The sequence below is a fragment of the Mustela erminea genome, chromosome 6, assembly GCF_009829155.1.
Source record: "Mustela erminea isolate mMusErm1 chromosome 6, mMusErm1.Pri, whole genome shotgun sequence".
NCBI classification, from domain to species: Eukaryota; Metazoa; Chordata; class Mammalia; order Carnivora; family Mustelidae; genus Mustela; species Mustela erminea.
Window position 1 is genome coordinate 107691122 of NC_045619.1, and position 23126 is coordinate 107714247.

The following is a 23126-nucleotide window of genomic DNA, read 5'->3' on the forward strand; positions in this document are numbered from 1 at the left end:
TAAAATTACTATTTGTCCCCACAGCACACAGTATGGTTAATGACTGACTTGCTGCTGTTCATAATTACACGTGTCTTTGTTTCCTCTAAGGAGATTCAGAATGGAAGCCAGCAAGCTCAGAACTTGTCCTTTACTGTGCTTGGGTCATAAGCAGCTATTAACTACGTGGAGCTTGACTCCCATCTTCCTTCAGGTCTCAGGCTCTCTCCCTGGTGTTTTTCAGCAGGAGTTTCGAGTATTCTGTTGGCATTGCGAGGACTCTTAAGAAACAGTCTGTGGTGGTGCAAATTCTTTTCTAACAAATGTATAGTGTAAGCAGTAAATCTGAACAAGCTGCCCCTGGGTCCCTGCCCCCGTGGAAGATGCTGACCTTGCCTGAGGTGGAAAGAGGTATCTGTCTGGGACCAAGTGCAGATAATGTCATTGCTGCTGACACTGTAACCCCTGTGTACGGAGGGGATCCCAGCTAAGTGATCACTCCAGAACTTCTGGGTGGGACACTGGGCTCTTCTATGTGCCCTGGCCTCCTCTTCTCAGCAAGTCACCCTCCTCTCTGAAGTTCTGTCTCCCTGAATATACCTAGGATCTCCTTCTGAATAGGGTGTAAATGACAGTTAGGATTGCATTTCGCTGCAATTTCCTTCTCCCTCTTGCTGAGGCCACCTTTCTGGAAAAATGATCCTTGTACATCAGTACCAGTTTTTACTGAGGGTATTAGCGTTTCAAGCTTTCAGTGCAAAGTGGAGACCCTGTCCTGCTAAAGGGCTTTCCCTGACGGGCGGTGTAGTCTAGTGATGTGCATGCTGGGCTTTGTGGTCCGACCAACCTGAGCTGGAATCCCAGCTCCACTTCCGCCTAACCTTTGGCAAGCTACTCAACCTTCCCGAGTCTGTAAAATGAAGATAGTGGTGCTGTGCTGTTGTGAGAAGACCACACGAAATCCCTGGTTGTGCTTGGCTTGTGGAGAGTCACTGGACATATTTCCGCAACATTTCTCTCCTTTCTTTCTGTTTCGGTTTCTTTACTGAAGAACCCACGAGGTATCTTCCTTCAGCTTTCCATTTCAGGCCAGTGGACAGTGTGCCGGTGAGGCAGGGACCAAAGGTCTTTTAACAGCAGTTATCACCTTTACTGGACAATACACATTGAGTGTCGATTTCTTTCTGGTTTTATACAATATTTCATTGACTCAATTGAATACCTTCCTCTTAAATTTCAATTCCTCTAAAATTGGGATGCATTTTTTAATTGATGGGGTGTTGTAGTTTAGTGGGCCACATTTTTTCTTTCTTTTTAGCCTGCAAGGCAATGGCTGTGTCTCATAATCTATTCCTCCTTCAATTTGAAGAAGTTCAGTAGTTTTTTTTTTTTCTCTTTTGTTTTTTAGAGGGAGAGAACGAGTGCCAGAGTTGGGGATTGAGGGAAGAGGGAAAGGGAGAGAGAGAATTCTAAGCAGACTCCACACCCAGCACAGAGCCCAACACGGGGCTCAATCTCATGACCCCGAGATCACCACTTGACTCGAAGTCAAGAGTCTGATGCTTAACAGACTGAGCTAGCCAGGCGCCCCTATTTTTTAAAAATCTGAGTTTAAACTCCCTCAGGTGTCAAACAACTACTCTGCTCTGGTGGTCCTTGATTCAGCCTCTTCCCAGGCTCTTTGTTCTGGGTTATCTGTCAGTGTCCCCATGTGGCATAGTGTCTGGGTACAGAAGCAGTAGGAGGAGTTTCCGGGCTTCTGGGACATATTGGATTAGGGTGTAAATGACACTTAGGATTGCATTTTGCTGCAGGGCTCAGGTGGTTTGCACTAACTCTGTCTTTGGCCCCGAGATACCTTTCCAACCTTTTACACAGGAAGCTCTCCTTCATGTTGACATGTATAAACTCTTCTAGTTAATACAATGCCTAATGCTGCTCACTCTATGCCTCACAGAGGAAATAGAAGCTTAGGAGTTAACTTACTTGCCCAGGGCTTGAACTCAAGTCTGCCCCACTCCAAAGTCCATGATATGAACCACTCTGCCCTATTCCTCTCTCTAGCCTACGCTGGCAAATTGGTCCTTGTGTTCTCCTCACTCTCCCACAGCTAGTGGTAAGGATAAAACAACACAGCACTTACATGTGAGTTTCAGGTCCCTAAGAACCTGGTCGACATGCCGTTGGGTAAAGACGTAGGGGTTAGGTTATGGATTTCGGAGGTAAGGGAGATGGGAAAGAAAGGAAGCACTGTGGAGATGTTGAGTTTTGCACTTTGCAGTTGAGTTTTCAGTTCTCCTCCAGCTGCACTCATTCCATCTTTTCACCTTTGTCCTTGTGTCAGCAAGATCCCCTGGGCTCAGAGGGCCTGTGGCTGCCTGGCAGGATCAGGGCTGCCCTTGGCCTCTGATTTTCTTTCTTCTTGAAGATAAACACAGCAGGATGCTTCTCTCTCTTCTGACTTGAGTCAGCTCTCTTCTGACTAGTGCCCTAGTTGCCAAGGAAAGAGGAATAGTGTTTGAGGAGCTGTCTACTCAGATAGAGGGAAAATGAACGTTTCTAACAGTGAGTAATGCAGACTGAGTATGCACGAGGAATTATACTATTTATGCAGGTCCTGGGCAAACAGAGACAGGAAAGACACTCCCACCACCTCCAGGAGGCTCCATCTGGTAGGAAAGACAGTGGAAGTACTGGCCAATGGTCATTAACAGGCGAGAGTATTAAGGGACATGAGAACAAAGACATGACGTTGGTTGGTAGAAGGACTATGGGATTTGGAGTTCTGAAAGGCATAGCCAACGTGGTCTCTTTCTTGCTGAGTCACTTAGGCAAGTTCGGTTTCCTCATCTTTAGAAGGTGCGTAAGTATATTTTATCTTGCAGGCTCACTGAAAGCATTAATTAGCTGCCCCTGTAAAGCACGTGTGGTTCATGCAGGCCTCATCCAATGCCCGAGACATAGTTGGTGCTCAATAAGTAGTAGCTACATATTGGATACCTAGCATTATGTGTTTATGTATTTGCATGTATGTCTACAGCTTTAAATTCCTTCTTTCCTTTCTTCTAGTATTTATTGATATCAGGGACTTAGCAGTATAGAAAACAGCTCTCCCTGCCCACAGATAGCTTAGGTTTTAGTAGGGAGAGAGAGTAAATAAAATAAATAAGTAAAACACATGATGTTGGATGGCGACAAGTGCTACTGAGAAAAGTAAAGCAGGAAAACAGGGGTGGAGGTTGTGGGTGGAGGTTTACATTATAAATAAAATGATTAGGGCGGTCTTCCCAAGGGGATGCTTGAGGGAAGCAGCCAGCTGGATATTTGTGAGAAAAGCATTTCAGGTGGAAGGAGTTGGAAGAGCAACAGTTCAGAGGGGCGAGTGGCCTGGTGTGCTCAGGGAAGTGCAAGGAGCCCAGCTTATCTGGAGGGGTGGGGCCTGAGCTGGGAGGAGTGCTAGTTGAAGGTGGGGCAGAGGGCCAGATGGAGCAGGGCCTCATAGGCCATGGGAAGGATATTACTTCTTGGAATGAGACAGGGGCCATTGGAATTTTGAGCTGGAGAGTGGTATGGCCTGACTATGTAATACCAGGATGACTGTGGTTGCCATGTTGAGAAATCACATGTGGGAGAAGGAGTCTGTGTGTATACATGGGCGTGCGTGGACGTGTTTGTGCATGTATGTGCGTGTGTGCATGTTAGCATCGAATCAGAGAAGCTTGATGTAAGCTGAGAATGTGATTGCCTTGGGTTACGAGGACAAATGAGAATGGAGATCAGAGAAGATGAAGGAGGAGAAATATGGAGAAATATGGTTCGCATTGTGGGTTTGGCCCTTCCTTGTTATTTGTCTGAATGATTTCCCATTGCTTTGGGTTGGGGAGATTGTGGCAGGAAGTGAGGGGCTGTTGGCCTCTCCACCAGGTCAGGGCTGGGCCTTGAACATGCCAGATTGTGGTGGAATGGACATTGTGGGAAAGGCCCAACACTCTGGTATGTGTCAGAAACAAGAGCAAGCCAAGACCTGAGGTCATGTTGAGGGCAAGGCAGGGACCCTTTCACTGTGGTTTTCCTGTGCTGGAATAAGGAGGAAGGGAATTCTTGGTAGAGGTGGGAGGAGGGGGTGAGAGCCTGGAAGCACAGTCATTGATAAGTGTGTGTCCGTGGATTGTCCCAATTCCCCAAGAAGATGTGAGGACCCAAGAGCTGAAGAGTATGACCTAAAGTGTCCAAAAGAAGACAAGACAAGAAGGAAGAAAACTAACTCTTGGGTAGTGCTCATTTTGTGTTAAGTACTGTTTGGAGTACTTGATTTGTATTAACTCCTTCAATCTTCAACATGGTTCTAAGAGGAGGTAGCATTATCAGCCCCATTTTGCAGAGGAAGAAACTGAGGTTAAGGACCTTGCCCAAAGACCTACAGTTAATAAGTGCTGGCCATTGTTGTCACACATGATTCTGACTCCAAAAGCCTCATCTCTTTTCCCTTTATCAATCTGGTAATCATTTGTTATTTCTTATGTGGAATTCTTTTTAGGAAATAATCCATACAAATATACACAAAGGAGCTGGGTGGTCACAAAGGAAAAAGCAGATGGCTCAAGTTCTTAATTCTCCCTTTCCCTACACACTTAATATGTGTGTGGGGTACCTGCCTGGCAGCTGGCTATTTCCACCTCTTGGTCATTTATTGACATATGTGTCATCCTTCTTCCTATGGCTGGAAACTCACTAAGGCCAGAGTCCACAAGGAATTCATTTTTATATTTACTAGAATTCATTTTTATATTTATGCCTAAAACATAGTAGGTTCTCAGTAAATATGAAATAATTTCTCAAGTTGAATGGATGTATTTGGTAGCCAATTCTAAAGTTATCCATTTCTGAAAATAATGAAAAGAGGACATTTGAACATGTGACTCATAAGACAAGGTTACACTTGAATGGAGCTCTTATGATTTTCAGAACCCTTCCGCAGTTTATCTCATTTTGTCCCTTTGCCAACCCTTGTAAAGATGGTGGGCCACACTTTATTTTTCCAGTTTAATTAGGAAAAAACCGACATTAGTGTCAACAAGTGATCTATCCAAGGTCACAAACAGGGTTATTTTGGTTTTGTTTTTTTATTTTGTTTTTAAAATCAGAGAAGAATGGGAACTATCATCTCCCAATTTCCTATTTTGTGAACAGCATGTACCTACTGAGTACAAAGCTTGAACACGGGACCTAATGATACTCTTTAGGCATGAACAAGAATGTGTTTTGATTCCTTTATTTCTGGCAAATTGCAAATAATTTGGTATAGTGCTACTCAAAATGTGGACCCAAGCTGGTAGACCAGTTATCAGTTACCAACCCATGGTGAGATTATGAGCTTGTAGCAGAGTGTAAATCAACTGTGTCTATAAACACTGCTTAGTTTACCTGACTTTTTTTCTCCCTTTTTCACTTTTTCTTTGAAATATTCTTAGGCTTACATCAAAGTTGAAAAATAGCACAGAAAGTGTGCATAGATCCCTCACCCAGCTTCCTCTTATGTTTTTATCTCATGTAATTATTAAAATGTAGAAATTGCCATTAGTACAATACTTGAATTAGCACTCAGACTTTGATTTCACCAGTTTTTCCACTTATGCTTTTTTCTGGTCCAGGATCGAATATAGGGTCCCGCATGGCATTTAGTCATCAAGTCTCCTTAATGTCCCCCCAAAACATGGGCTTATCCCTTAGCCTCACCTTGTTTTCCCATGACTTTGACACAAGAGTACAGGTCAGTTATCTTGGACAGGGCCCCTCAATTTGGGTTTGTCTCTTTCCTCGTCATTAGATTGAAGTAATGCATTTTGCTTTCTGAATGTATGCATCACTTCTAAATATCACAGAAGTAATGTGCCCTCCATATTCTATCATTACAGGGGCAAAAGATGTTAGAATGTGTTTTCGCTGGGGCCACTGACCTTCATCACTTGGTGAAGGTGGTATCTATTGAGCTACTCCACTGTAAAGCTGCTATTTCCCCATTTCCAATTAATTAATATCCTAGGTGAGATATTTTCAGACTATGCAAATATTTCATTGCTTTTCAAACTATTGCTTATAATTTTAGCATACATCATGGATCTTGCCTGCAACATTTATTACTGTGGTGTTTGCCTAATTTTTCTGTTGTCTTTCTTTTTACATCTATTAATTGGCATTCTTCTATAAGGAAGGGCTATCCCTTCTTCCCCATTTTTTTCTTTATTCAATTACTAACTTACATCATTGTCATGTTTATTTTCTTCTATGGGCTATAATCTAATATTACTCTTATTTATTTTGCTCTTCAATTGTTCTAGTTTGGCCATTGTTCTAGCTTTGGCCATTGTTCTAGCATTGGTCATTGAGAGCTCTTCCAGGTCAGCTCCTGTAACCTTCAATATGTCCTCAGCCCTCAAGCATTTTCTTGCTTCTGGACCATAGGATACTCCAGAATCTTCTTGAAATTTTTTTCTATCTCAGCCCTGGAATCAAACACTTCTCCAAGGATCCCTGATTTCTTTTATTGGAGAATGATATTTAAAAACCAAGATTTGAGCACTAGGTGTCTTCATTGCTATCAACTTCTTTTTATGTCAGTATTTCCTTGATGAAGAGATCTTCCCATTTTGAAAGTGAGTCAACTAGCTCCTTATCTTTTCATGGGCCAGTAACAATTTGTGACCCTGCCATTTGAGTCTCAGTGGTCTTAAAGATCTGTCACCATGGACATGTCACCCATCTGGTGGTAATTTAAGTTTCATGGAGAAAGTTATGAATCAATGTTATTCTTTCACTCATGCACGAAGTAAGTACGTGTGGAGCACAAAATATGTGTTGGGCCTTGCAGTGGGTGCTAGGCTTACAATATGCATGATGTTCTCCTGAGGAGATTATAATACAGTGTCTTCTATTAAATCTAGGAGATGGTACTCCTTTTTTTGGTCACTGCACATTATAAGAACTCATTTAAGATTATTCAGCATTCTAAAACCTCAGGGATTCAGCCTCAGGGATTTTTAATTTTGATTTTGGATCCAGAAGTTGTTAGAATATGAACAGACTATTCCCTAGCACAGCAGCACTTGGTATCATTAAAAACTTTTGCCCGTGACTTGATTCTGACATTTGGGTAGTTGACTCTTTTAGGCCTTATGCAAGGAGGCTGGAAATACATATATGGACTTGAAACGACTTTTGGTGTCTAACTGCTCACTTTAGTCATTGTGTAGAGCAGTCTGCTGGCAGGAAGGAGGAGAGGTTTGCTGTAGAAGAGGGCTTCATCTTCAGTACTTCCCTCTCTCATGGGGCTGGGGGAGAGATAGGAGTCCTCTTCAAACTGGTCTCAGACCCCAAAGTGATCCCCTTGGCAAAAGCGTGTTTCCAAAGACTCTTTGTTACTTGACCTTAATCTACTCCACCTGCACATCTAGTTGGATCTGGGTTCAGATGGACGGAGATTAGCAGTGAAATCACTTAACGTCACATAGATGTGCATTATCTCCACTCCTACCTCCTGTACTTCCCATCTGGTTTAGTACAATCTGGCATTATTTCAGTGTTTCTGACTTTGGCTTGTTATTAGTATTTCCTGTAACTTTTTGAGCATGCATGGACGAAGAATCTCTTTCACAGCTTGGAAAGGTATCTCTGGCAAAGAGACTTCTGTTGGTAGGGCAATACAATCCTATCAAACGAGCCAATTGTCTGGAAGCATCTGTTGGTCTTTTTTACTTTTGGAAAAGATGGGAGTGCTGAAAACAGATACTAAGGCTTGTTCTCCCTACATTGTTCCTTTCTGGGATCCATGAAATTATGAGTATTTTGTGTCACTGAATACATGTGTGTTTTTGGCATGCAGAGTATACATGCAATGGCTGACTTATTACCTGTTCTTGGGAGGAAGGGAACAGTGGAGCTGTGGTCAAGTCGATAGTCATGCACTCTGGTTAGAAATGAGAGGACAACAGGATCAATGGTATTTGCCTTGAAAAGTAACTTAGGCTCTGAGAATCCATTTGCCGGATGTGTCAAAGAGGGGCAACTAGGTGTGCACTTCTTAGCATATAGTGCCATTCACCTAGGGTGGCTGATCCTCCAGCCTTGAGCTTGGTAGATGGCCAGTGGCCAGATTATGGATATAAATCTTTAGTGCCTATCTCAGTGTTTGTGTTGATGCTTTTCACAAAAATTTTGTTTGTGTGTGCCTGTGTGTTTCTCTATTTTAATACATGAAATCCAGTTTAGAGAACACCTTTGTGTGCCCCTTCCTGCTTGTAATGCAGTGGTCTGCCCTTGAGAATTTTAAGTGAGGTGACCTACATAGCTTAACTATTTCAGTCAGAAATAACAGGGAGTGTGGATTGGTGAGAGGTGGAGGGCACAGAGGGAAAAGTCCCTCCCAGGAGCTTTGGTACAGGCAAGGCAATAGAAGCGACAAGGGATTCTGGGGGGGAATCTTAACTGATAGCCATCATGCCTGCTTTGACACCGTGCTATGGCTGCACCTCTTGTGAAGGTGGCTTCTTGGTATGGTATCCCATTCTATGGACCTGTATGGGGTCTTTATGGGATTGAGGCTAATTGTCTTCTGGGGAAGAATTAGGACAGTGTTATTCCTTAATTTTCCAAACATCTACTCTTTCATTGCCAGCTGTCTCTACACGTGATTCTCTGAAGGGGTGGTGCTCTCCCCATCTCTCCAAGCCTTGTCTCAATGTGGAGAGGAAATGCTGTTTATGGTAGATGGTAGCCATTCTTCCATTCTTATTCTCCAGTTCTTCCTTCCTGCTCAGAATTCTGACTCCACAGAAATTCCTAATTAGCTCAGTTGCTCTACAATGACAAGCTAACATCTGGAGCTACCAAGTCAGGAAAGACATTCGGCCTGGATCCAACATAGATTTTCTCCCCTTCTCACCCAGCTCAGCAGCTGGGCATTGCACCAACCCCGACATTGTGGGATGAAGATGCCAAGGGCTGGAGCAACTGAGGGCTAATTGTTTCACCCAAAAAATCATGGGTTAGATATTTTTAAATTGCTGACTTATTTTGAAGAGTTTTTTGTTTTGGGTTTTTGTTTGTTTTGTTTTGGGGGGGTTGTTTTGGTTTTGGGGTTTTTTTGTTTGTTTGTTTGTTTGTTTTTTAAATAGGAGATCAGGAAGTTGTACAGTCACTCGAGTGGCCATCTCTCCTACATACTGCCTTTAGAATGTGCCCACTAGATGGGGGTGGTGGGGATTTACTTAGGGCTGTGACCAGGTAAAGTGTAGTACTCTTCAAATTCTATCTGTATGACTCCTCAGGAATAGGGTACAAAACAGGGCCGTGCCAGATGCGGGTAGGGAGGGAACAAAGAAATGAATGAGTAACAAAGAATTGTTTCTATTAAGCTAGATGGAGACACGTGCACAGGAGATGTAAAAGCCATTTCTAGTCTCCATTCTTCAGTTCCAGCTCATGGACATCCTACCATCTATCTGCTTGCCATGTATAGAGCTTATTATGGGACTGGAACTAAGTGTTACACATAATTAACTCATTCAGGGTTCACAGGACCTGATAAGGTAGGTACTACTGTTATCCCTTTTTCTAATAGGGGAGGACTCTTGAAGCTTTGAGGAGGTATTAAATTTGCTCACAAACATTTGCTTCTGGAGCTAGGGTTAGAGAGCAAGTATTTTGACCTCAGGATTTGGCCTCAGCCTGCTATACCGAAGACATACTGTCAGTCACATGGGTTCCATCCTCTCCCAGCCCCAAGGGTTTTCAGAGAAGAATCCACAGTGCTCCTTGGGTCAGTGTGGCTCAAACTCAAATTTGCATGTGAATCATCTGGGGATCTTGGTGAAATGTGATTCTAATTCATTAGGTCTGGGGAGTGGCCTCAGAGTCTCAGCTCCAATAAGCTCCCAGCTGATGTCAATGTGGCTAATTCGTGGTCCACTCATCAAGCAGGAAAGCCTTAGTAGTCTATCCTATGGTTTTCACTGTCAGATTGCACTTAACTGGCTACAGAAGAAACACTTGCATTTGAATGGAGGGCTCTTTCAGCAATAGAGTAATAACCAATATGAATTTAATGAGTGATCCATTGGCAAAGAAAAGACTTGTAACAGCAGGGAGTAATCAATTTCTGTTTAAAAAAACTAATTTTCCTAGGACTTTAATAGAAAATGGAAAGATTATGTCCTCCCTTTCTGTGTAGTAGCCAATGGTCTTTCATTTGTTCTTGGGCTAACCTCAGTACTTCTGGGCTAGTTTCAGTCCTATTTTTTTCTGAGTCCGCATTACAAACCTTTCTCCCAGCCACACCCCAGCAACGTACAAGGGATCAGACGCCAAGTTAGATTCCATCAGAGAGGCAGAGTCACCATGGTAACCACATCCTTTGAGTCTTGTGTGTTTCCAGCAACCCGAGCAGAGCCAGTAGTTGAAGTGAACCAAGTTGTTCTCCAGAGAGATGGGGGAAGTGGTGTCCTGCCTACATTAGGCTGCTGTCTCTTCACCCCTGCAACTAGGGGCTTCCACTTGCTGTGAAGGGTCTAGACTCTCAGAACCTCTTCCCCTCCCCGGAATCTTAAAGTTAGCCTTCCGGGGTGTTTTCTGATCCTAACTGCCCAACACCATGAGAATACTGCAGTGCCTTGGGATACTCTTGTTCTTCTGGTTTGAGTTTTGGTGGATAACCACGTCTGAGTCTTCCTGTGTTAATGTGTCGCTGTTTTGGTTTGTCTGCTTACTGGTGGTGTGGGGCATGTGGCAAATCCGGTAGTGAACGGGCCAGGGAAGACCAGACCCCATCTCATGGAGAATCTTAATTCTGATGTATGGAATCGGTGAAAGTGTGGCTAGCTATATCAGGTTTTCATTTTATATGTTAAGACAAAAGGCTACCTTCTATAATTTGGAACAATCTCTCCTTCCTGCCTCTCTCCATGGCCTCCACTGCCTAAGGGACGATGGTGTGGGTTCACTTTGTCCATCTTATTTGGATGACATCATCAAAGAAGCACTCTGTACCTCTCCATTGAGACTCATCAGATGACCTAATGTTTGATGGAGCTGAGAAAAAAGAAACCAAAATGACCCGATGGAACATAAATGCTGATTTCAGTTATTATCATTTGATAGAAACAATGAACTCAGTTGCATTAGCTTGGCGGCATGATTTCTTGAAAGGCACCTTTCAGATATGGAAACACTTTAGAGGGTTGCGTTGAGGCTCTAAGGAGACATTGAGCACTCAATTCCCAGTGGCCAATGGTTGACCTCTTTTGAGACATTTCCAACTGGAAAGGAAGGACAGGTCTTCCTGCCTCTCGTGGAACCTCGCTTTTAATGATGTGGCTTTATGAAGATGTGACCTAAGGAAGAACTGGTACAGACAATGCTTTTTAATCTCACTCGCCTTATTCTTCATTTTTATACCTAAACTTCAAGAAACCAGTGTTAGCTAACAGCACTGTTTTTACTGCAAAGCAAAGCTTCAGGAAGGGGCATCCTTTGATAGAACATTAATTAACAAATTTGCTGTCAGTCTAAATTAAAACCTACACTGCTTCCCTTTGCCCTCCCAAGCTCTACTCTTATATATTCCCTCCAGAATGTTTTAAGTGGTGTAAAAGTGACAGTGCTTGGTTTCAATATTGAAAACCTAAAGTTAATAAATGCAGTTTTGACTGCTGCTACTGTCCGTGTGTGTTTTTCCTTTTTTTTGTAGGTTTATTTAAAAGCCAAACAATGGTTCTGTTTCCAGAGACTCTTTGTTCTAGTCTTCATTATCAAAGCCGACAGAATCAGGTTTGGGACCAAGGCTCAGGCACATGAAACTAGCAAACTATTATGCAGAAGAAACATTTCTTTTCAGAGTAACCAGTATAGATAGTAAGCATGCTATGTCTATAAACCAAGAAGTATTTCCTGTGAAGGGGTAATCAAGTGATTAGTTGATCTTGATATCATCTTCCCATAGAAATAGTGGCACTGGAGCCAAGATACACTTTTACTGAATATAGGAAGTATTAGAGCAGTTCCTTCCTTGAATCTGATGTCTGTCAGACCCAGAAGTTTCTCATCATACATTTTCTGGCTGGTGAAGTGTGGTGAAGGATGAACGATTTGGGAAATGAAGAGGTACAGTATGAATTGCATTGAAATCACTTTGAATCTTAGAGAAGACTTGGGGGGTGCTCAGTCAGTCTGACTCGCTTATGAGTCAGAAACAGAAAAGTAGCTCAGTGGGGACCAGGAAGGGTCGAGTTATGTGGAATGGGCTTCAGTGGGTCCATGAAATGCCCTGGAGAGGAAAGGGTTGGCTGTGCTCAGAGAGGGGAAGGGATCTGGATTACTTGGTCTTTTGGGTGGAAGGTTACTGTGTCCAAAGGGAGGCTTTCAAGAGGTGTTGCCCATCTTTCTCTACGACAAGCAGAATAAGAGGGTTGTACTTGCAGAAAGTAGAGAAGAGGTAAAGTTAGGAGATCTCTCTGACTGTGCTTGATGTATAGGAACTGATGATCCAGGAGATTCTGGCACCCCTAACTCTGGTGTTTAAGGTCACAGGTTTTCATTTGCCTTGCTTAGCTCCTCAACTTATTGCATAGCTTTGATCAAATTGCCTAACCACCCTGAACCTTCATTCCCTCACCTGTAAAGTGGAGAAAAGTCTTGTTTTGGAAGGCCGTGAAGAGGATCACATGAAGTAACAATATATAGCATCAATCCTCACATAGCAGCTCTTCAGATGTCACAAGTTGTTATTACAACTTCTAGTTCTGTTGCAGCTGCCAACTGAGGCAAGGAGAAAGTGGCCATAGAGGCGGTCAAGACCGAGACATCAGAGCTGGCCCCGGAATGGCAGCAGAACTGTTTGAAGGGAAGTTGCCTACAGAGCACCCAGTTTGGCTCCATCCACAGGCCATTGAGTGTCATGTGGTAGACAGGACAGAGTTGGGAGATTGAGAGGACAGGAAGGGTTGGGACAACAGCACTGCCCCGAGCCTCCCGGGGCCTTCCCCCCACATGTATTACACCCCGGAAAGGCTGTAAGTGGGAGCCACAGCCGGGAGGAGGTTATGGGTGTGGAGATAGTGTCAGAATGAGTTTACCACGGAGCCTACGGAGAGGTCAAGTCTCCGGCCTTCAGCCCAGTCCCTGGGGTCACAAGGGCCTCCATCCCCGCAGTTTCTCTAGCCAGCCGTAGTGTTTCGGCTGTTTTCCTGGGAAGCCCAGTTTTTAACTGGTAAGGGATTTTATTCCAATCATCTGTTTTCGTTCCCTTCTCTGTTTTTGCTTGTCCTTCTCCTCTCCCACCAGCCTCCCACTCTGCCCCCCTACACACCCTGCCTGCTTTCCAATTTTAGCAGTGTTACCAGGGCAGCTCTCAGAAAGCCTGCTTCAGTGGTTCTCGCCTGGGCCGCTTCCACGGCGGCTATGTGCCGGGTACCATTCACCGAGGCTCAGCGATTGGGCCCCATCTGTTCCTCTGGCTGCAGCCGCCGAGCATCTGTGGGGGGTGGCGAAGGCTGAAGAGACCCAGACGGGGGCCAGGGAGGACCTGGCCACGTGAGGACCCTGCAGCAGGGATGCCCAGCAGGAGACGCAGAGCATAGAGCCCTTGTGACCTCCAGGGGTGGTGGGTGGGGAAAGGGGAAAATGGAGATCGAGTTAAAATGAAAAGGGTTTAAAAAATGATTTGTGAAGAATTCAACACATGTCTTTCAAACTGCTTTATTACTCACAGGAATTGTATCAATCAACAGTGAGCACTAAATTGCTGGATCAGTCAGAAAATATTGTTGCTGCTGAAGAATCAATGCTAATTGAATCATTAGGGCATTATTACACGAAACACAGAGAGCTTGCGATGATAACTCGCTCCGCTTGGTCGGTCGTCTTCCAAGAAGCAGTGACACTGAGTCTGTACAGCTGGTCTACTGACAGGCTCCCCTCCAGTCCTGGCTTTCTTATTGGCATTAAAAGTGGGTAGTGGTTGCAGTAATATTCCCCTATTTAGGAAAAAAAGAGATGTAACATAGTCGTTCTTGAAGTCAGTGATAGTGAACAATTTTGGAAAGTAAGAAGGTTAAAGAAGAATCTGGATTGCATTTTAGAAGTCTTATGGTGGAGTCTTTGATATGTGAAGGTACATCTCCAACTTTACTGAAGTAAGCAAAATGCAAAAAAAAAAAAAAAAAAAAAAAAAAAAAGATTGACCTGGGCTCAGAATATAAGGCAGGGCTGTAGTGAAGGAGCTGGTTACAGCCTGGGCACTCAGGTCTGAGCCCCCAGGCTGGCTGGAATGGCTCCTGAAGGGGCAAGACACTTTGTAAGGTCTTAGAGGCAGGTGTTAGAACTGGGTTCACTCTCTATGCCCCAAAGACTGATGTTGACCTTTTTGTGTAGAGGTACTGATGGGTATTGAAGGGAAGAAGATACTTTCTTCTTCCATATCTGAATTTTGGCAAATAGTAAAGTAGGTCACATTGGCCTCAACTTTTCCTCCTCTTCCACCCCTCTTGTGGCCCTTTTCTCTCATGCCTCACCCACCCTGCTGACCTCTGGCAGCCCAGAGCCTCCATCTGGAGCCCTTGCCCAGGCCTCCTCTCACTCAGTCAGGATCTCTTGTTCTGAAATTCCCCTCCCTTTGTGAGAAGCCATCACCAGGCCTGGATTTCCACAGTGCACATCCCCTCATCCCACCATGTCAGTGGGTGTTTTGGCCCATGTGAGGTTCCTCTCAGGGATTACAATTGCATTTGAATAAGAGGTTACTGGGAATGTATGTCCTAACCCAATTGGAATGATCCTTGAGGGGATTTCAAGGATTTCTTAAATAATGCCAGAGACAGACATAGTTCACATAGCCAGTCTTGGCTGTGTATCTTCTAACAGTAGGAGGTGATGGGGGTGGGGAGAGGAGAGGCATTTCCTTGTAGGCTCACTACAGCCTTCTTTCTGACTTCCATGTGGACCTAGAGGCCAAACTTCCCCCATGTGTCAAGGAACAAAGGAGCACAGTGAGAAGGACAGCATTTGTTGCCGACATAGTTCATGGTTGTGTATGTATGGGCAGAAATATTACAAACATTTCTCCTCTTTACATTGCCCTTGGCCATTCTTTGGAGGAAGAAAGCCTTTAGCATGCTTCTACTTTACATGGAAATACTTGGTCATTTTTCTCACTTGCCCCAGTAATTAGTTTTTCTGTCTCCTCCATGATGGAACTGAAAGAATTGTCATGAGGTACCATGAGCTATGAATGTGTTTTTCCCCCCTTTTTCAAATGCAGAGCACTCATTCCATAAGACCATCTTGTTGTCAAGGTGACCCTTTCTGAAAAAGCTGGAAGGTAACTGTGTGTGTCCGTGTGCACGCACGTACGTGTGTGTGTACACAAGCCAGGGAGCAGGCCAGCAGAAAAGAGTACTTGTATTGGGGAATATACATGTGATCAATCACACAATGTGAGAAGCCTGGAAAAATAGGTCAGAGGAATGACAGGCCCACTGTCTATGCTGTAATTCTGAGGTTCATCCCATGTCTTAGAAGATTAATGAGTGGGATTTTGAGCTGCTTTGTGTTTTCGTGGGCTGAGCAGTGGTGGGCGGATTATTTTTGACCACCCTCCCCTCCCCTCAGCCCTCCCCTCTCTCTGTTCAACAGTCCAATGCCGGGAAACCATCAACTCTTCCATTTGTCTGTCCTCCCTTCCTCAAAAACACCTAATGAGCAGCATCATTAACAGAGGGTTTGTGGCAAGATCCCTCCCAGCTTGGCTGTCTATGCCATGAAAGCAGGGATTTTTGTCTGGTTTTATCCCCTGCTGTATTCCTAGTACCTGGAACACAATGAACATTCAAGATAGTTGTGTCGAATGAATGAGTTTGCAAAGTATTTCTCCTAATTTTCACTCATGAGCACTTCCATTCCATCTCTGCCCAAAGGTAATATTACCATGCTCTCACTATCCTCACCCGAGATCCTTCCTTCATAATGCAGCCTCATTTCTTGATCCAAACTTCTTCCTAGTCCTCTGCCCCACCTCTGTCCCTATCCACATAGCCCCTCATTCCAGTCAGGCCACTTCTTCAGGGTCACCACATGGCCATGCCCTTTTCCCAGCCTGCTTCCTTACCTCCTGGGATTCTCTTTGGCTTTCAGGTTGGAGGTCAGAGGTTGCAGACTCCTATGCCTTGCAGAGCCAGGTGAGAATCCTTTCTCTGCCAGGTGCAGGGAGAGGGTTCTCATTCCCATAGATGTATGCTCATCTCCAGTGTTACAGAAAAGCAGCAATGCAACAATCATGATAAATACCTTCTGACACTCAGCCTCCAGGTTGGAGAAACAGTCGGGGATGATGGCATCGGTGACACACAGGAATACGGGCTCCCTCAAGATACAGCTACAGCAGATTAACCCCATAAGGGAATGTCTACTTATTCTCATCAGTCCTTCTTAGTTAAGAAAGGTTATATGGATTTTAGGTGAAAACTAATGCTTTGTAAGTGTTGACTCAAAAAACATTTTTTTTTAAACAACTATGCTAGTCAAATAGAACACTTCTGTGGGTCATGTTGGCCCACTGGTCTCGGGTGTGTGACTTCTGGTCCAAAGAATCTTCTAGGTCACAGGAGCCCGACCGTCTCTTTCCCATCCCAAGCGCCCCTTAGAGAAGCAGTGTCATGTGGTAGGAAGACCGCTGGCAAAGGGTCTAAAGACATACTCTCTAGTCCTGGTTCTGCTCTTCACTTCCTCATTTATAAATGGGAGCAGGAGGAATATTTGACCTTTTCAGTTGCTTGGCTTATAATTTTGGAGTGTTTTCATATGCATGATTTCATTTGACCCTCAGAAAAATCCTGTGTGGTAGGCTTGAAAAATGTTCTTATTCTTAACTTAATAGGAAAGAACTGAAGCAGTTGGGTTACATGTCTTACTCAAGGTCATATAGCTTATAAGTGGTGGAACTGGCCCCAGTACTTGGGTCTTTTGTTTCCTGAGGTTTGATATTTTGTTTCATTTTTAAAAGTTTGAACAGAATGGGATACTTTTTCTTGATAAGCTTTTAGGTACTGTGTGGACACTTAAGAAGGAGTGAGAAGCTTGCTATTACATGGGTTAGTATGCGTAAGGCAGATGCCGTACATTTCCACACTCATCTGAACAGCACAAGATCAATCTTGGATTATTCAATGTGTGGTGATCTTCTCTGACCAGACTGTGAGTACCTGGAGACAGGGATGAATCCTAGTGCAGAGATGTCTGTAGAGGCTTTAGTAAAGTACTGGGTGATCAGTGGGACCAGAGGAAGGTGGTAGTGTGATGTCCCCTGAGAGGGATGTGAAAGCCAGGCGGTGCCTGCAGACGGTCAGGACCTGGTGGCTCTGTGATTCTCACAATTCTGCTCATCATCAGCCAGTGGCCGTGGGTCATGGGTGGAGCGTAGCATGTGTGGCAGTTGCCATGAAGATGGCCACCATCCCAGATGCCCCGGTTGAGAGACAGGAAGGAGTGAAATGGCCTGGTGGCATGCTGGAGTCTGTCCTGTGTTTGAGGAATTCTCGGCTGTGGGCAGTTTCACTCTTGAGCCTCCATTTCTGCATCACGAAGCCCTCCGAATCCCAGGCTCACAAAGCCTGCCTTCGATGATGGTGCGAAAGGCTGAGGAAAGTAAAACGTGCTGCTCTCCTTGCCCAGGGCCCAGCACCGACGGGTGCTCAAATGCTGTGCCCCACGTGGAGAGCCCTTGTCACAGCACTGCTCACAAGGGTGCTGTTTATCACCTTATGCCAGTGCCGGGCACCGAATTCCCCTCTATAATTGTCAGGTGGGATGCGCACAACACAAATGTTCCTTTGTAAGAGTACCTGGAGGAACCTTTTAACTTGAAATTTTACGAAGACAGTAAAAATAAGTGGGAAACAACTAGGTCGACATAATGGAAAGAATAATCTTGAATTTGCTTAAACTTACGCATACCTGGAGATTCAGCAGAATGATGATAAAAGTCCCATTCAATTTTTTTTTTTCTTCCCAAGGAACTGGTTAAAAGCCCCAGCCAGTATGCTTAAGAGTGTGGTCTCTAGATTGCTCTGAGACATTCCCCATACCTCTGGATCCATCCCTGCTGTTCTTTGCTAGGACTTAAGTCTTTTCTGTCTCAGGCCTTCGGCCTCCTTGCTCTCAAGTCAGGCACTCACTCCAAGGTTCTTTGCATTATGGCCTTCATTAATTTCATTGGGAAGGGGCCTTTGGCTCTCCAGTGTATTGTGCAGAATGTTAGCTGCCTGCTTGGCTCATGACCACTAGCCTAGGAACGTAGTGTTGACTCCGGTTGCGGCTCCGCCCTCAAACAGAAGCGCTTGGGGCCAGAGCCTGTATTCTTCACCAAGCAGAGAAAGGTGTTTCCTAAGTCCAGGTGCAAACAGACCTCGCCCTTCCATGCCTCAGCACAGCCCGGCAGCCACGACACTCCTCTGTAAACCATGGAACAGCCAGCTCCTTCTGAAACTGTCCCTCAGGTCTGGGCGGCAGATCCGGATTGTGCCGCCCACCCCTCTGTGCTCACGGTGGCTGAGTCAGTACACACTGACTGCCCACCCTGCTTGGACCTTGGCGGAATGGTGTGCGGAGTCCTGGCGTGTAGGCCTCTGCAAGTATAAGGCTAGGGTGGGTCGTGGGAGCACCCAACTCCTGAGAGCAGAGCCTTCGGCCCTCTCTGTCCTGTGCAAGGGCTCCAGCTTGGGGCCCTGGGTTGAACTCCCCCACAGGAATGTGCTGGGGATTACTGGTTAATGCCGGTAAAGCACTTGGGCTATAAATGTCAAGTTTAGTGTTAATAAACAGGGGGATTAAGTTCATTTATGCAAAAAGGAACCCCTTTCACAATGGACATTGCAGAGAAGACTTGACTTTTAGCAACAAAAACAAACAGTCTGCTGTAAACCCTGCTTCCTGGAGCCTGAGGCCTGGGTCTGAGCTCCCACCCTGACATCCCACTGGCTTTCTCTCCCTCCCTGGAAACTCCGCTCCGCTGCTGAGCTGATTGCCTAATTGTGTTGGTGCATTTGATGTCTTCTGACATGAAAGTGTCTTGGGGAAGTGTTGAAAGAAGAGCAAACAAGGCAGAGCTCACAGGGCTGTGTGGAGAGGCCCCCACGCTTTGTGACACCAAGTGGAAGAGGTGTTATTCCTCAGAAGTTGGCATACTTTAAAGCTAATGGTCTTCTATTCTTCCTGTTTTGTACACAACAAAACCCGAGCATAACAGTTTCAACAAAACCGAAGTAGAAGGATTTGCTCAGAGCTCATTCTCTCTAAGAAGCTTCTTTAATAATAAGTTTTTCTCAGCTCAGTTCTCCTGAGAAAATCCTTCAGCACACATGTACTCAGCCATCCAGGTTGAGGTTTTTACTAATGGGATAGTAAAGGGAAGAATCCTTACAGGCCGCTTGGCCAGGAATAGACTGGGTGTTGGATAAAGCGGTCCTGGTCAGGTATGTGTCCTTCTGTTTCACAGACGAAGCTGCTGAGCTCAGAGGGGCTGGTCTAGATGTTGGAGCTTACGTGCCTCTCACTGTGTCTCCTAAAGGCAGCAGTTATACTCTTCGTTTTTATTTTGTGTTAAGTCCCATAGCACCTAGTATAGACCCATAGCCCTGTAATTCTGAAATCTGAACATCTCTGAAAAATGGGAGGTTCCATCATTGTCCATTTGGCAAAAAACTTGACCAAATTCCTATGGGAGCCAAGTGACCTCAACTGACATGAGGGTAGGTGTAGTCTTCATTTAACTCACTTAGAGTGACTATTTATAGGATTCATGGCACAAATGGGTTGACTTGTGGGGTCCTTCATCTGCAATGCTGTTAGATACAGTATAGACACAAATGACCTTTCAAGAATCTGAAACATTCTGAATTCCGAAATGCTCTTGGCCCTGAGGTTGCAGTGAGGGACTGTGGCCTCCAGCAAGCACGGGCTACACCTGGTCACTCTGTGAGCGGGAGACCTCAGCACAGTGATTGTCCTATGCTACGTGCCTGTAGCAAGGGGGTCATAGAAACCAGTCTCCCTGTCCAGAGTCTCTGTTAGGCACCTCCATGTGGTGATGAGAGGAAGGGCCGGCAAAGAAACGAAGAGAGGAGGTGCCTTGTGCTGATGGCGACATGATGAAGAGTGTCCACAGTCATTGCTGCGAGAGGACAGAGCTGGGCTGTTCACGAGCGTGGGTCCTTAAAAAGGGGATAGACCCTGATTAGGCAAGAGGAGAAAGTGGGGCTGGAGGGGATCAGGGGTTCAGAATCTGGGATGGGGATATCTAGACCCAGGACATGACGAGCAGTCCTGGACAGGAAGGGGCAGATTCTGGAAGCCTTGACTGCCCAGCAGGGGAGGATGGACCCAGTGCTGCAGCCATAGAAACTAAGGCAGAATTCTGAGCCAAGAAATAATCTGCTGAATATAGTGCTTCACTGAGACTTTTTGGATGGTAGCTCCCAGAATGAGTTAGATCCTCACCCCCAGGCTTCCCTTGTCCCGTAAGCCACGTTTCCTTTCCTGAAATGAATTTGGAGAACCTCCAACACTCACACTATTCGTAATTCTTTAGTTATGATATTTAGTATTTAGTTATAAATTATATTTATATAAGTTGTATTTAGAGTATTTGGTATTTTGTTTAGTTATTACTCACAACCTTGCTATGAGATAGATATTATCATTGTCTCCATTTTGTAGATGGTTACACTGAAGCTCAGAGAAGTTAGGAGGTTAGGTTAATTGCCTCAGACCCCACGTGCCGTGAGGACGGTGATGAGGAGGACCCGGCCAGCACAGTTCCTGCACCTGTATTTTAATTAATACTCTCTGCCCTCACCTGTTCTTCCACATAGCCAAGTAATGAGACTTTTTAAAAATCAGCGCTGCATCCTGGGTATGAAGTGATGCCGCGGCACTAACAGCATCAGCGAGCTCTCTGTTCTTGCCCTGGAGAATGGGACGGTGGGGGAAAGCGACGCCCAAGGGCAGGTGGTGACCAGGACGCTTTAGACAAATGTGCTGCCGGGGGCAGGACATGAGGTCCTGAAGTTTGTGACCCAGTCCGTAAGAAATATAAGTTGGTATCTTCGAGACCAGTTCCCTCAGTGACAGCCTCGTGGGTAGCAGCCACATCCCTGTTTCCGTCTCTCCCATCCACTGTCAGGCCGCTCTTCCCTCATCCGCTCACCTACTCCTGGAATAATCTCCAAGGGGCAGAACCAAGTTCACTCAAAACTGAGGAAAGCTAAGACGATCCATTAAGAAAGGCTACATCAGTTTTCTTCCTTTAATCCTTTGACTCTGAAAAATCTGCAGCTTCCCTTAAATCATTCTGTTTTGTCTTCTGCCGTTTTCGCCCTGATCATTTTGGAAATGAATCTTAGGCTTTTCTTAAACATACGTTTCGGGGAAGAAACTTGCTTTCTTTCCACGGTCATGGCACACTTGATGGAGGTTGGGGCACCCTTGCATATTCCCGTGAGGTCACTCTTGGACTCCCTGCACCCCCTCTGCCTTGTCAGCGATGTAGGGTCTGCTCTTCCCGTAAGTCCCATGCTCCCTTGTCCTTGGCCTCCATATTCCACATGGGTTTAATTACCTAATTCGCATGTGCCAAGATGAGCTATAACCTTTGTTGGGAGATCCCTTAGGGATTTCTGGGGTGGGAGAAAGCACAGCAGTGCCACACGGTGACGGAATGTCCTGATTTGCCATGGCAGGGTGGCCTCCGGCTTCATCCTCCCGGTGCCCACGTCATTCCCGGGCCTGAGCTCTCGGCTTCCTCGTCTTCCTGGTGAGGGACCAAAGTGGGATCCAATTTCCTCGTTCTTCCTCAGTTCCCTGTGGACTGTGATGGCAAGATTTTGCAAAGGGACAAAAGAATCTTTGCTGAAATTTCTGAAGTCTTTAATCGCTTGTTCTTTTTTCTTCTTAAACCCCCAACTCTTGACAAGCTTCTCTGTCCTTCCTCGAATTCTCTGTCACTTCCACTTCCCCTCGTTTCACCTGCTGCCCCTTCTCTCTGTTCTCCAAGGGAGAGGAAGCCGACTTGAATTTTAGGAGAAAAGCAAATAACAACGTGGGGAAAACAGAAACAGTGCTGTGGCCACTGCCGAGTGGGGACAGATGGTTGAGAACCTTTGTAGACCAGAGGAAAAAAAAAGCAACTCTTCTTTCCTCTCCCATTCTCAAAAAAAAAAAAAAAAAAAAAAAAGTAGTTATTTCTAAAGTTGAGCTGGGTTAGTTTACTCGGACCTTTTTTTAAACTCGTTAATTCTGTGTGTGCCTTTCTTTTTGTTGAAGGAGAGATAACATCTCAAGACTCAGTTAACCTGGGAGGGTTGGTTCCTTGTAAAGTAACGAAGCAACAGCTCTTCTATGCTCTGTTTATACCATATATTCTCTTAGTGTCTTAGCCTAGTGTGCTGTAGACTGGGTACCTTAAACAACAGACATCTGTTTCTTCTGGTTCTCGAAGATGGAAGTCCAAGATCAAGGTGCTGGCAGATTTGGTTCCTGGTGAGAGCTAGATCCCTGGCTTGTAGAAAGTTTCCTTCTCACGGTGTGCCCACATGGCCTTTCCTGGCACGTGTGAGTGGGTAGAGAGAGAGAAACCTCTGGTGTCTCTTCTTCTACTTATAAGGTTGCTAATCCCACCGTGGGGTTTACTCTCATGTCGTCATCTCAACCTAATTCCCTTCCAGAGCCCCCCCCTCCAAATACCATCACACTGGGATTAGAGCTTCCACATATGATCCTCTGGAAGGGTAGGGGGGGACATGAACATTCAGTCCATAACACTCAACTTCTCCTTCCCAGGGGATGGACTCTTTCTTACAAACAAAACCAGTGAGCAGTGTCTCTTTCCTACTCAACTCCTGACCAGCTAAGGAGAGGAGCAGATGAGTTTGGAGGCCAGAGCTGGAATGCTGGGAATGTCCATGATGTCCTTTCAAGAAACATTCCTCTACAGTAGGGCCAAGGACCCAAGGGAACATCTCTTTCCATTATGAAGGAACTGGGGCCCATTCCTGCATTCCATTTTCCCATGGTTTTATTAGCAAACTGGAAGTGAGATGTTAAGCCCA

General features: G+C 45.2%; 1 protein-coding gene and 1 long non-coding RNA gene across 39 annotated transcripts in view; both read left to right on the forward strand.

The window, feature by feature from the left end:
- CACNA1C (calcium voltage-gated channel subunit alpha1 C) overlaps positions 1 to 23126 on the forward strand; it is a 732665-nt gene that overhangs the window by 270950 nt on the left and 438589 nt on the right. The window lies entirely within an intron of this gene.
- LOC116594500 lies at positions 2454 to 11683 on the forward strand. Its single transcript, XR_004287256.1, has 2 exons — positions 2454 to 9019; positions 9394 to 11683. It is a non-coding gene; the product is annotated as an uncharacterized LOC116594500 (long non-coding RNA).